This window comes from Triturus cristatus, chromosome 3_2 (assembly GCF_964204655.1).
Source record: "Triturus cristatus chromosome 3_2, aTriCri1.1, whole genome shotgun sequence".
NCBI lineage: Eukaryota > Metazoa > Chordata > Amphibia > Caudata > Salamandridae > Triturus > Triturus cristatus.
Genome location: NC_140584.1, coordinates 731,716,766 through 731,729,388, shown reverse-complemented (window position 1 = coordinate 731,729,388; position 12,623 = coordinate 731,716,766).

Below are 12,623 nucleotides of genomic sequence, written 5' to 3'. Positions count from 1 at the left end.
CCTCAGGTTGCAGCTAAATTAAACACTCTGTTCAGTATAGAGGTGACTTCGGACGAGGTCTCAGATTCACTTGTCAGAATTAGCTCCTCTGTCACCTCAATCAATTTAAAACTGCAACAACATCGTATTTTATTTATGCTGTATTATACTCCAAAAGTGATTTCCAAATGGACTGCCCCAAATAATACTATTAAATCTTACTGTCCAAAGTGTAACAAACTCGCTGCAGATTTGCGGCATATGTTTGTCACATGTCCCAAGCTTGTTGATTTTTGGTGCAAGATAGCTTATGAACTGAGTAAGTTAACTGGTAAAACAACGGCTTTATCAGAAAAGGAAATCTTATTGGGTTTACTATTGGACACTGGTAATGTTACAAATTTCTTCGTGTCAATCTTTATGGCTTGTGCTCGTTTGACTATTGCTAGAGTATGGATAGAAAAATCTAGCCCTACTATTAACGAATTTTGGCTGCTGTTGAGGGGGGTCTATGAAATGGAGTTGGCATTGTCAAAAGCAAGGGGTCTACATTCTTTGGTCAAATTCGGACGGCTCTGGTCCTGCCTTCAGTGGGATTAAAAGTATTCTTAGTTATTATTGCTGAAACTTGGCTTGGTTATGATTCGATATGTTAATATGATAGTTTTATAAGTTTCCATCTGTATTTATGTACTTATTTAATGTAATAGTACTTAATGTCATAGAAAATGTCTGTTTTCTTTTTGATTTTTTTTCTTTTTCTTCTTAGTCTGTTGGTAGGAGATAAATATGACATGTATCTTTCTCTCTTTTTTTTCCTTGTATGTTGTGACTGTGACCAATAAAGTTAAATAGGGGAAAAAAAAAAAAAGATTTCCCAGACTACAAACCCAGAAAGCAGAGGAGACCTCACTATACCTAAGACAAAAGGCCACAACCTCTTAATTGAAAATACTTTTTTGCACATGAGTCCAAAAAAAAGAACAGAAACACCTTGCTGAGATCAAAAACAAACATGGAAGCAGTATTAACCCCTTGTATGCCCATGACGAGCTGGACTCGTCATGGAGCACAGTCGCGCTGTGCCCATGACGAGTCCAGCTCTTCATGAGGCATACCCTGGGGAATCCCTCTGGTGCGGGCACCAGAGGGATTCCCTTTCATGCAAAATAGCCTCGGGAGCTGGGGAAGAGCTTCCCCAGCTCCCGAGGCCCCCCCCCCTTTCACTGTAATGACGATCGGCGCGCACGTCGCGCCGACGTCATTACAGTGAAAGTGAAACTGATATGAGGCTCATTTCAGTTTCACTTTCTACGTGCTCAGGGGACTATCTCAGCCCCCTGAGCACGTAGATAGACGGGAGAGGTATCGTTGGAAAGGGGAGAATCTCCCCTTTCCAATGGAACCCCTCCTCAGTGGATCCCTGCTTGGGGATCGCCACAGGAGGGTGATCCCCAAGCGGGGATCCACCCACTAGACACCAGGGAGGGGGAAGCGGCCCCTTGGGCAAGGGCATTTGCTCCCCCCAAATATTTGGGGCATTATTTAGTCTTTTTGCCCGCCCTGGGGGGCAGATGGAGGCAGTAGCCCCCAATCTGCCCCCCCGGGGGGGCAAAGAGCCCACTAGACACCAGGGAATTTTATAAAAAATACCAAGAGGAGTGGGGGCTGCTCAAAACGGGCAGGACCATGCCCCCACCCCCCAATATTCACAGTCTTTTTGCCCCCTCGGGGGGCAGATGGGGCATTGGCCCCTAATCTGCCCCTTCGGGGGGGCAGAAAGCCCACTATACACCAGGGATTTTTTTTCAGTTTTTTTTAGGGTGGATAGGGTGTGGGCTGCCCGAAATGGGCACGCCAATGCCCCCACCCACCCACCACCATTACAGCCTTTCTGCCCCCCCTGGGGGGCAGATCGGGCATTGTCCCCCAATCTGCCCTCCCGGGGGGGGGCAAAAAGACCACTAGACCCCAGGGAATTTACAAAAAAAATAAAAATAGGGGTGGGGGCTGCCCAAAAGGGGCAGGCCCATGCCCCCACCCCCCAATTATTACAGTCTTTCTGCCCCCCGGGGGGCTGATGGGGCATTGGCCCCTAATCTGCCCCTTCGGGGGGGGGGCAGAAAGACCACTAAACACCAGGGATTTTTTTTAGCGCAATTGGTTTTAGGGTGTGGGCTGCCCGAAATGGGCACGCCAATGCCCCCACCCACCCACCACCATTACAGCCTTTCTGCCCCCCCTGGGGGGCAGATGGGGCATTGGCCCCCAATCTGCCCCCACAGGGGGGGCAAAAAGAACACTAGATACCAGGGAATTTACAAAAAAAAGTAAAAACAGGGGTGGGGGCTGCCCAAAACGGGCAGTCCCATGCCCCCACCCCACCCCCCAATTATTACAGTCTTTCTGCCCCCCCCGGGGGGCAGATGGGGCATTGGCCCCTAATCTGCCCCTTCGGGGGGCAGAAAGCCCACTAAACACCAGGGATTTTTTTTAGCGCAGTTGTTTTTAGGGTGTGTGCTGCCCGGAATGGGCACGCCAATGCCCCCACCCTCCCCCCCACAAAAATGACAGTCTTTCTGCCCCCCAGGAGGCAGATGGGAGCTGTAGCCCCCAATCTGGCCCCCCCCTGGGGGCGCAGAATGCCCACTAGAAACCATGGATTTTTTTGTTTTATTAGTGTAGGGGTAGGGGCTCCCCAAAATGGGCATGACAATACCCCACCCCACCCCAGAAAAATTCCAGTCTTTCTGCCCCCCTGGGAGGGCAGATGGTGGCAGTGGCCCCTGATCTGCCCCCTGGGGGGGGGGGGCAGAAAGCCCACTAGGCGCCAGCGAGTACGCAGGCTTTTTTTATGCGTGGGGGTGGGGGCTGCCCAAAATGGTCATACCAATGCCCCGACCCCCACAAAAAATAGCCACAGTCTTTCTGCCCCTTTAGGGGCATATCAGGATGAAACCCCCTTCCCCGATTCCCCCCCAGGGCGGCAGAAAGCCCACGGGGCTCCGAATTTAGCAATGTGCATACCTGTGGATTTTGGGCCCTAGCGCAGTTGGCACGTAGGCAATCCTAGCAAACCTGTACATTCTTTAAAACTAGACACCGAGGGGAATCCTGGATGGGGTGACTTCACTGGCTCTCACTAGGTTCTGTTACCCAGAATCCATTGCAAACCTAAAAATGTGTCCAAAATAACAAATTTTCCTCACATTTCTGTGGTGGAAAGTTCTAAAATCTGCGTGGGTCCACAAAATTCCACCCACCCTGAGTTCCCCAAAGTCTTCAGAGAAAAATGGTACCTCACTTGCGTGGGTAGGCCTAGTGCCCGCGTCAGGCAAGGGCCCAAAACCTATTGAGGAGACATCAAAATTACCTATCACAAAACAACCTGGTTTTGCAAAGGGGGTCCTATGAGTTTTTGGCCCCGGGCTTGGCGGCCACCTAGGGAAACCTACCAAACCCACACATTTCTGAAAACTAGACACCCGGAGGATTCTAGGGAGGTATAGCTTGCGTGGATACCCCAACGTTTCCTTACCCAGAATGCCCTGCAAACCTCAAATTTAGCTGAAAAATTCACCTTTTTCACACATTTTTGTGTGGGAAAGTTGTGGCACCACTGGGCTGACACAAATTTCCTACCACCCAGCGTTCCCCCGGGTCTCCCGATAAAAACGGTGCCTCACTCGTGTGGGAGGCCCAAGTACCCGCGACAGGCAAGGGCCCAAAACGTATTGAGGCGACATGAAAATTGCCTACATCAAAACGACCTGGTTTTGCCAGGGGGGTCACCTGGGTTTTTGGCACGGTGCTCGGCGGCCACTTAGGGGAACCTACGAAACCCACACATTTCTGAAAACTAGACACCGGGGGTTTCCAGGGAGGTATGGCTTGCGTGGATCCCCCAACGTTTCCTTACCCAGAATGTCCTGCAAACTTCAAATTTAGCAGAAAAAATCACCTTTTTCACACATTTTTGTGTGGGAAAGTTGTGGTACTACCGGGCTGACACAAATTTCCTACCACCCAGCGTTCCCCCGGGTCTCCCAATAAAAACGGTGCCTCACTCGTGTGGGAGGCCCAAGTACCCGCGACAGGCAAGGGCCCAAAACGTATTGAGGCGACATGAAAATTGCCTACCTCAAAACGACCTGGTTTTGCAAGGGGGCTCACCTGGGTTTTTGGCCCGGTGCTCGGCGGCCACCTAGGGGAACCTACCAAACTCACACATTTCTGAAAACTAGACACCCGGGGGATTCCAGGGAGGTATGGCTTGTGTGGATCCCCCAACGTTTCCTTACCCAGAATGCCCTGCAAACCTCAAATTTAGCTGAAAAAATCACCTTTTTCACACATTTTTGTGTGGGAAAGTTGTGGCATCAGTGGGCTGACACAAATTTCCTACCACCCAGCGTTCCCCCGGGTCTCCCGATAAAAACGGTGACTCACTCGTGTGGGAGGCCCAAGTACCCGCGACAGGCAAGGGCCCAAAACGTAGTCAGGCGCACTACGTTTAGGACCCTTGCCTGTTGAGGCGCACTACGTTTTGGACCCTTGCCTGTCGCGGGGATTGCTCGAGGTCGTTTTTCTTAGCCTAATTGAGGCTGTATTGGGAGATTACCCATTTCTATTGTTGGCCTACTTTATCGCAGTGAGGCGCACTTAAAAAGGGTTTGTGCAGAGGGTACTGTTCCCATGAATGAATCCTGCTTTGTCCAAATAAGGAACATTTTATCCTGATTTATCTTCATACAGAGGAGAAGAGCGTTGAGCTATTTCAGCTTAATACATACCCAGTGCGTGAAACTCCGACGCCGATTTATCTCCAGGAGTACTCGCTTTTTTGGCTCTAATGCCCTGAAGAAGTCCATTACTGGACGAAACGCGTCGGCTGTGGTTTTATATCAAGACTATTTTGAGAAATAAAAGAAGAAAATCTATGGAAAATACTATGGACACGGACCTGATGATTTGTGATGTGTCTATTGCTTCTTGTTACTAAGTGGTGCACATTTGCGATTTCGTCTGCATCCCTGGCAGGATGGCGGGGAGGAGCTTGGTCCAGCCTCACTTACACCTGAATAGGCTGTGTCCGGTCTAAACACAAAGGGCTGCATACCCCTTGTAGTTAGTCTGGAGCCATGGCAGGGAAGTCAGTGCATTTGTGCACCTCAAAGGCATGCCTCTAGACAATCCTACCCACATCAAAAGCACAACTGGGTATAAAAGAAGGACTTCAGACACCACTACTTCAGTACACTTCTGGACCTTTGGATACTCTGCCAGGAAGAAAGACGGCTGTGCTGCTGAAACAGACTTTGCATGTGCCAAAAAATGTGTATGTACTCTGGTGCTCATGGTAGACACTCTAATGTCCGTGGGCCAAGTTTGTGCTATAGACAACTAGAAAAAACGTCTAGCTCCCATGCATAACATTAGGAATTATAAATGAGTAGTTGTCAAAAGGGGATATTTCTCACCTGAGGACTATGAGTGACCTCATAGAAAATTCAGGCTTCATTCTTTTTGCCCTTGTCCATGATGAAAGAAATCCCTATTTTGAAATGTACCAGCTTCATTCCTGCAGTTCTTTGCCAGCGGTTCTCCAGTCTTTACCTGCTACACTCCCACTATTGGAATGCGTTTGCCACAATCATTCAATACTGGCTGCCATCAAGCAAAGCCACCCCTGCTCTTGTGCTATCAGGCATATTTTAATTACCCTTACTTCCTTCTAGCACCCCTGTGTTCTAATTGATACCTTCCTAGTATTACATCTTTGACAGATGTAATAAACGCAACTCTCCCTTACCTGATCTTGCATACTGTTTCTTCCCCTTAAACTCTGCATTGGGAATCACAGTATAATTGTCTCCTGAGGGTCAATATCGACTTCCGCTTTTCCAATTCTTTTTCTTCTATCCTCAAACATTTTCATGAAAATACAGCTCATAAAAACTCTCTTCAAGAACGCCTCATTAGCCCCACATTCTTCCGCTTCAACGTTTCCAGGTCGCTGTGAAAAGAGCCGGAGGCCTTGTGTTAATAAAAAAAAATGATATAAGGAGACGACTAGTCCTTTGCCAGCTGCATTCCATTTGCATTTTTCAGATATAATATTCCTCAGTATGAGGACTGCTCCTCCACCGGGGGAGGGTGCATTGTTCAGCACGCGCGCTTGGAAGCAGGAAGCAATAGCTTCAGACAGCAGCCTGCTCAGGAAGCGAGGAGTGCGGCATTGAGCACGCGAGCATAGGAGGAAGCGTTCCATAGAATGTGCGCAAACGGCATTGCTATGAAAGACTCTTTATATCTCGTCAAGTTAGAAACAAAAAGCGAAAGTGTTATAGAAACGTGGCACAAAAGGAGCCACATCTATTGTGTCACATCACTGAAGCGACATAGACAGCAGATAAGGATAGCAGACCCGCGCAAGGAGCATGTACATTTTCGCTAAACCTTTTGGCAATCTTTCAATAGCGTTATCACTTTTGCAATGATACAATCACTCTGGTGTAATTATTTGCAATAACATTTCCAAATTACTTAAGTGTTATAACTCACACAAGTCAGATCGAAAAAGTGTGGAATTACGTCAAAGAATCAATCTGCAAAATAATCACCTTCCAAACATGAGTCCAAACCTGTGTCAATTCAGTTACAATGTTTGTGAAGGACATGCAAAGATGCAACTGGTACAATATCCTTGTTGTTACTGGGGTCCAACATCCACAAACACAGACCTTGGAATGCAACATGGTAGCATCCGACAACAAGTGAACTACAAACTGCAAACAGTGCATAGGGACACACCACAAAATACTGCCTGTTCCAACATTATCAATGGAAATGATTGACCACACAGTGATGGACCGTGGCACGTGCAATACTCATACCCAACAATCCATACCACCACCACAGAAAATATGGGAGGGCACATGCCAACCAACACAACCAAAAAGGATGATAGCATTTACATGCTCTCCACACATGGAGCTGCAATGACAGTTAAGGAATACATTTATTCAGTATAGTGAACCAGAGTGGGGCTGGGCAAGAAAATAGGCCCGGGCCTCAAAATAAAAGATGCCCCCATCAGCAAATCAGAAAGCTATAAAAGTTGTCACATTTGCAAATCAGGAAACTTGTAAAGACATGCTGTATAGGACCTATTAGGTGGTTTGCAAGCTATGGTAAACTGCATGCTTTTGTACTTTCTGCAGACAACGTTCGTGGTAATTTCAGGGAACTCAACAGTAAAAACTGTCCCCCCAGGCCATTAAACAGGTCCACAAACAGCAGAAAACTGGAAATGGCCCATGCACTGACCTACCAGACTAGCTATTCTGGTGCTGCCAGATTCCCTTTAGGCCAGTATGAACTTACAGTGCACCAATCATTATATACACATAGTTATTCATGCGAAAGTAAATGGAAACAGACATCCATTCAAAACCAAGGATCACAAGCAGAAATATACTTATAGTCCGTCCTTAGCACCAGCAATCAACATGTGCAAGCCACAGGTGTTACTTATCTGCCAGTCATTATTCTCAAACCTGACTTGCGAAGAACCATCATGCTGCGTAACAGACACAATTCAAGCATCACCAGCACAGACACATCCCAGCATACAGCCTGTACAATGAACAACTCATCATAATCTTGTTACACTACAACTTGTTCACGATAGTTCAGCTTTCAAGAACATTCCTCGCTTGTCGTAGGGGTCTGGACTGAACCCAAACCTTTCCGAGAAAGTTAAAAAATTGTGTCTGAGTCCTGGGCACTTAGCATTGATAGAGCCTATAAAGTAGTATGGTCAGGTTGGAAGGACTTGTGTATGCAATGAGGTGTAGAACCTTTTGGATCTATAATCTCACCTAGCAGATTATTTACTGTTCTTCCATGTCTAGAGTTCTTTCTATCACTCTAGTAATCAGCAGTGGCCTGTCCATATTGGCTGAAGGAACATGCCCCCCACCTTTTTCCCAGCAAGAAGAATGTTTGTCAGGCTGAGCAAATGTCAGCCTGACAAACACACTTCTTGTTCAGCTCGGGAGCAAGCATGCACTAAATGTACATGCTCCTTGCTGCCTGAGCAGACCTTTACCAGGCTCAGGATTTCACTGCCCTGTAGGCATGACCTCATCAGTCTTACAAAAGTGCCTTGAGGCCCTCCCTCCTCATGATGAGGGGGAGTGTCACTGATTGTCATATACCTGGGCCCTCCAGTTGTAAGACCTGAAGTGCCCAGCACTGAGTGTCAATCCGTGACACCTCATCACAGAGTGGGGTGGGGTCAGCAACTCTTACCGAACCCATCCCAGTCAGTGGCGAGTGAAGGATGGCCTCCTTACCTCATTGGCTGACATTAGGTTACCTAGTGAGGGAAGGCAACAGTCCCAGCCCCCCGGTACCTCCGAGGCTTCCCTCTCTACAGTGGAGTAAGAATTATGATGTTTTGTATGTTTGGTGCATACACGCATGTATGTATGAATGTATTTGCATTTGTTAGTGAGTGGTGTGACTGTGTGTTTGCATATGTGAATTCATGGTTGTGAATGAGTGTGTATGTACGTGTGTGTGGCCCCTCACCCCCGGTAAAATTAATGTTTATAACTTATCTTCTTCCTCTGCCTGTACTCTTCTAGATTTTGTTTCCATTGTCACCGACCCTTTGGTACATTGGTGTATAACTGGAAATCAGCTTTCATGCACTCCTTGGATAATCTTCAAAGTGGAACATCAATTTGGTTCTGTCTCCATGGAGCAGCTGACCTACAGATGCCAACCTTCTATTTAAAAATCTCTCTGCCAGGCTGGCCTCGCTACTGAACCAAGTTTCCATAAAACAAGTCTCTGATGTTCTGTCTCTTTCGATTAGATACATGTCTTACTTTACCAGGGGCTGGAGAGTGGTCGTCTTTTTAGGATAAGCCTCCAAGACCAGTTGTATACACTTTGTGGGCTTGCATCCTCTCCATTACTTTGTATTTGTTACTTTGATAGTCCTTTCAAAATGCTTGCTTGCTAGTGGTGAATCCTTCCTCTTTGACCCACCTTTTTGTCTTTTATATTTTCCCATGCAGCAGGGACCAAGTACTATATATTTACACTTTGGTTGTTTATCTGTTCGGTTGGGGTACTATTTTTTTCTTTGCTTCCTGCTTGGGCTACTGTTTGCCTGTGTTCAACTTCAGCACCCGTAGCTGCTTATATTTTAATACAGCATTCATCCCTCCCACCTCCTCTCATGTCACTGCATGTCCGCCCTCAACTACCCAAAAGTGGCTGTTAGTTTTTTAAAATGTTCTTTGCAAAGCTGTTCTCCTAGGATTCTGTGGAGCGCATGAGACATTGCAGCACCTCCCCTTTGTGCCGGGTGCTCCCCTACGCGTCCCTCACCCCTCTCGCTACATTACTTGTTTAGTTAGAGGGAGTTCTAGCTGCTGCGGGATGCGGTGACATCACTGTAGTGTGACTCATGTATGCCACCAACCTACGCCCCCAGCAATGGCAGAGGCGGAAATATGTGCCGCTTAATTGCAAGGTGCGGTGCTGCCACCATATTTCGATGCACCCACAACTGCATAGGCTGAAATACGGGCCACAAAACTCAGTAGTCTGTTCATCGGCCGGCAGACAGGGCACAAGTCGGTGTTTTTGAAGGCACATTTTCTTGAGGAAGTAAGCAGGGATCCAGGAGCATTCAGCTATACAGTTTCAGGCATATTCGAATCCCAAAAGGATAATGGAAAATCACATCCAGTATACTTGTTATTTCTGTGGGCACAGCTGCCTATTTTATTTCCCCTTAGAAGTGGCATCTCCATGAGGCATTTCAGGCTGTCGGAGCTAAATTCCAACAGACCGCATCCCAGTCTGCTGATCTTGCCCTGAAACTAAGGCACTGGAGCTGCGTGTACAGTCTTTAAAATTTTCATTGTAAAGGGTCTGTAACAAGGCACAGTGTCTTTCTGTCTCAGCACTGCAGGGAAAACTGCTTCACCCTTTTTGTGCTCTCATTTCTAGTGTTCTTTTTTAAGGGGGCTGAGGGACGTCTCATTCTGGTTCTCTAAGTAAAGGGGGTTTGTTGCTTCTGGCTGTGGACTAGGTATGTATACATGATGCTTCATACTAGTGCAATGGAGACGCTGCATGTAAACATGGCTGGTTTCAGCCACCGATAACTCCAAAAGCTCTGTCAATGGACTTCTATCTTGGCCTGCCACACCCTTTTCATCCTACAGGGGCGTGAATAGCTCTGGCAGTGTCTCTCAGTGCAGATTCCTGACAAGCCACACCCTCTACTATTTCAGTACCGGGGTGCGTGCAGCTCTGTCAGTATACCATATTTCTGACCTGCTGTATCCTCTGCTATTTCGGCTCTGGGGTAAGCCAAGTTCTGGCGATGTACCTCAATTCCGGCATGCCATACACTCTGATTATAGCACCATCCTCTCCTATTTCAGTTTCAGGGAGATCATAACTCTCTAGATGTACCTCAGTCCTGAACTGTTGCACCTTCTGCTATTTTTGTACTGATCCGCACAAAACCCCGCCTCAATCCAGACCCACCTCATCCTTGGCTCCCACAGTACTGGAACACCACAGCTCTGCCAATGTGTCTCAGTGCAGCCTGCCACACCTTCGGCTATACCATATGGGTCTAACTTAGTTAGGCCAATGTATCTCAATTGAGACTAGCACACCATCTGTTGTCACAGTAGCATGACACGCACCGCTCTGCCAAAGTACCTCGATCCAGATCTTATACACCCCCTGCTATTACACTAGTGGGGCACACTCAGCTCTTCCAATGTGCGCCAGTACTGACCTGCTGCACTGTAAGCTATTACAGTATAGGAACATACATAGCTCTGGCAATACACCTCTATCCAAACTTGTCTTACCTGGGCTCTCACAAACACACACTCTCTTTCCTCTCAGGTCTGCCCTGTGGCTCTCCATCTCATTCAGGGTGACACCCACACACAGCTCTCCCAATGCATCTCAGTCATGAGCTGCAACTGTTTCCCTACTCACTCACATAGACACACTCAAAACACAATACACAATACACAAATACTTACCACACAGAAAAAGCCAACACAGAACACACAAATACATATTCCATTAACACTTACATCACAATAAAAACACAGCTCACCAGTGCACACTCCGCAGCAACAAAAACATATATAGCGGAGACATCGCGCTCTAAAGGCAAGACCTATTTGCTTTGTCAATGCTCGTTTTCTCAGGAAACAAACAATGAGCTACATGTTGCTCTCCTTGCATGGGGGCCATTTGATCACCAGAGAGTAATGAGAACACCGAAATTGCCTTCAAGAATGGACAATCTTTCCAAATACTGAGTCCCTGGACAAAACGTACCTACGGAAGATTGCACTGAGTACATTGGCTTCTAACATGGAGACCTGATAAGACAAATTTCCAGCTGAAAACAATCATGTGGTGTCAAGTGAGCTAATTGATTCTATGCTGCTTGTTCACACTTCACAGTGTATCCACCTTCTTATTTATTTTGGCATTCGTGAAGAGCCGTCCGTACACCCAGGACGGGTTATCTTGGTGCACAATATAATTCTTGATATGTGCTGGAAACCCGACACAGACCAGATACCGGCTGGGCACTGCTGTCTGCCCAGGACTGTTCGTCATCCAGGAGGGAGGATGGCGAGGGGTTTACACACACACACAACTGGGCTCTGGCATTGGCAAGGGTTGGCATTCTTTGGTGGGGAGAAGAGAGGGGAAGATGGGTGGGGTCCTGTTCTACTAGATCGCAGCCTCTAGCCCCATGAACATGGCCAGGTGCATCCTTGCAAACAGCCTTGCTACTTGAGAGTGCGGCAATTGATTTAACCGGCACTCGAAACGCGTCGGCAGACAAAGGAACTCAATCCTTGGTTAAATATTGCAAATATACCCCCTTGTGTCCCTGATATTTCAGAGGATTTGATTTATTCCAAATATAAGGGTGTTAGTTGTCTAATTCATCAATTTGTATGACAACTTTGTATTTCGGATTGTGTATATAATGATTGTTCTTTGTGACATTTCATTTGGTTGCTTCAATGTTTGATTATTATGAGTTTATTTGTAATTGTATGTCAAAACACATTTTTCACGTTGTTCATTTTCATTGTGTAAGTACTAATGTGGTATTTTGTGTAGTTCATTATGTGTGTGTTCTTTTTGTGATCAAAGATATTAATTAAAAAATTAAAAAATAAATAAAAGGCAGAAATTACTGCTTAGGTAAACGTATTAATTTTCGTTTATCTTACTTCATATGAATAAGTGTTGAAGTCACTAGAGGTATAGGGAATTTTTTTCTTATGTAGTATAAATGGCCCTACCTACCCTCTAATCCTTTGGGCCAAACCCCTCCTTTTTTGATAATACCAATGAGAATACCGCCACTGGTAATGAGGGCCTAAGTAAGCCTAGATACTGCTTCAGAAGAATGATAACTGCCATTACAATTTGTTAAAGTTTACTGTGCATATGTTCCAACCTGTGGTTAAAGGTCCCATCTTTTACATCTTTTACTAAAAGAATAAGATTGCTTTGACATGAAATGTATTATGAGTGTAAAACAGGCAAGCAACACT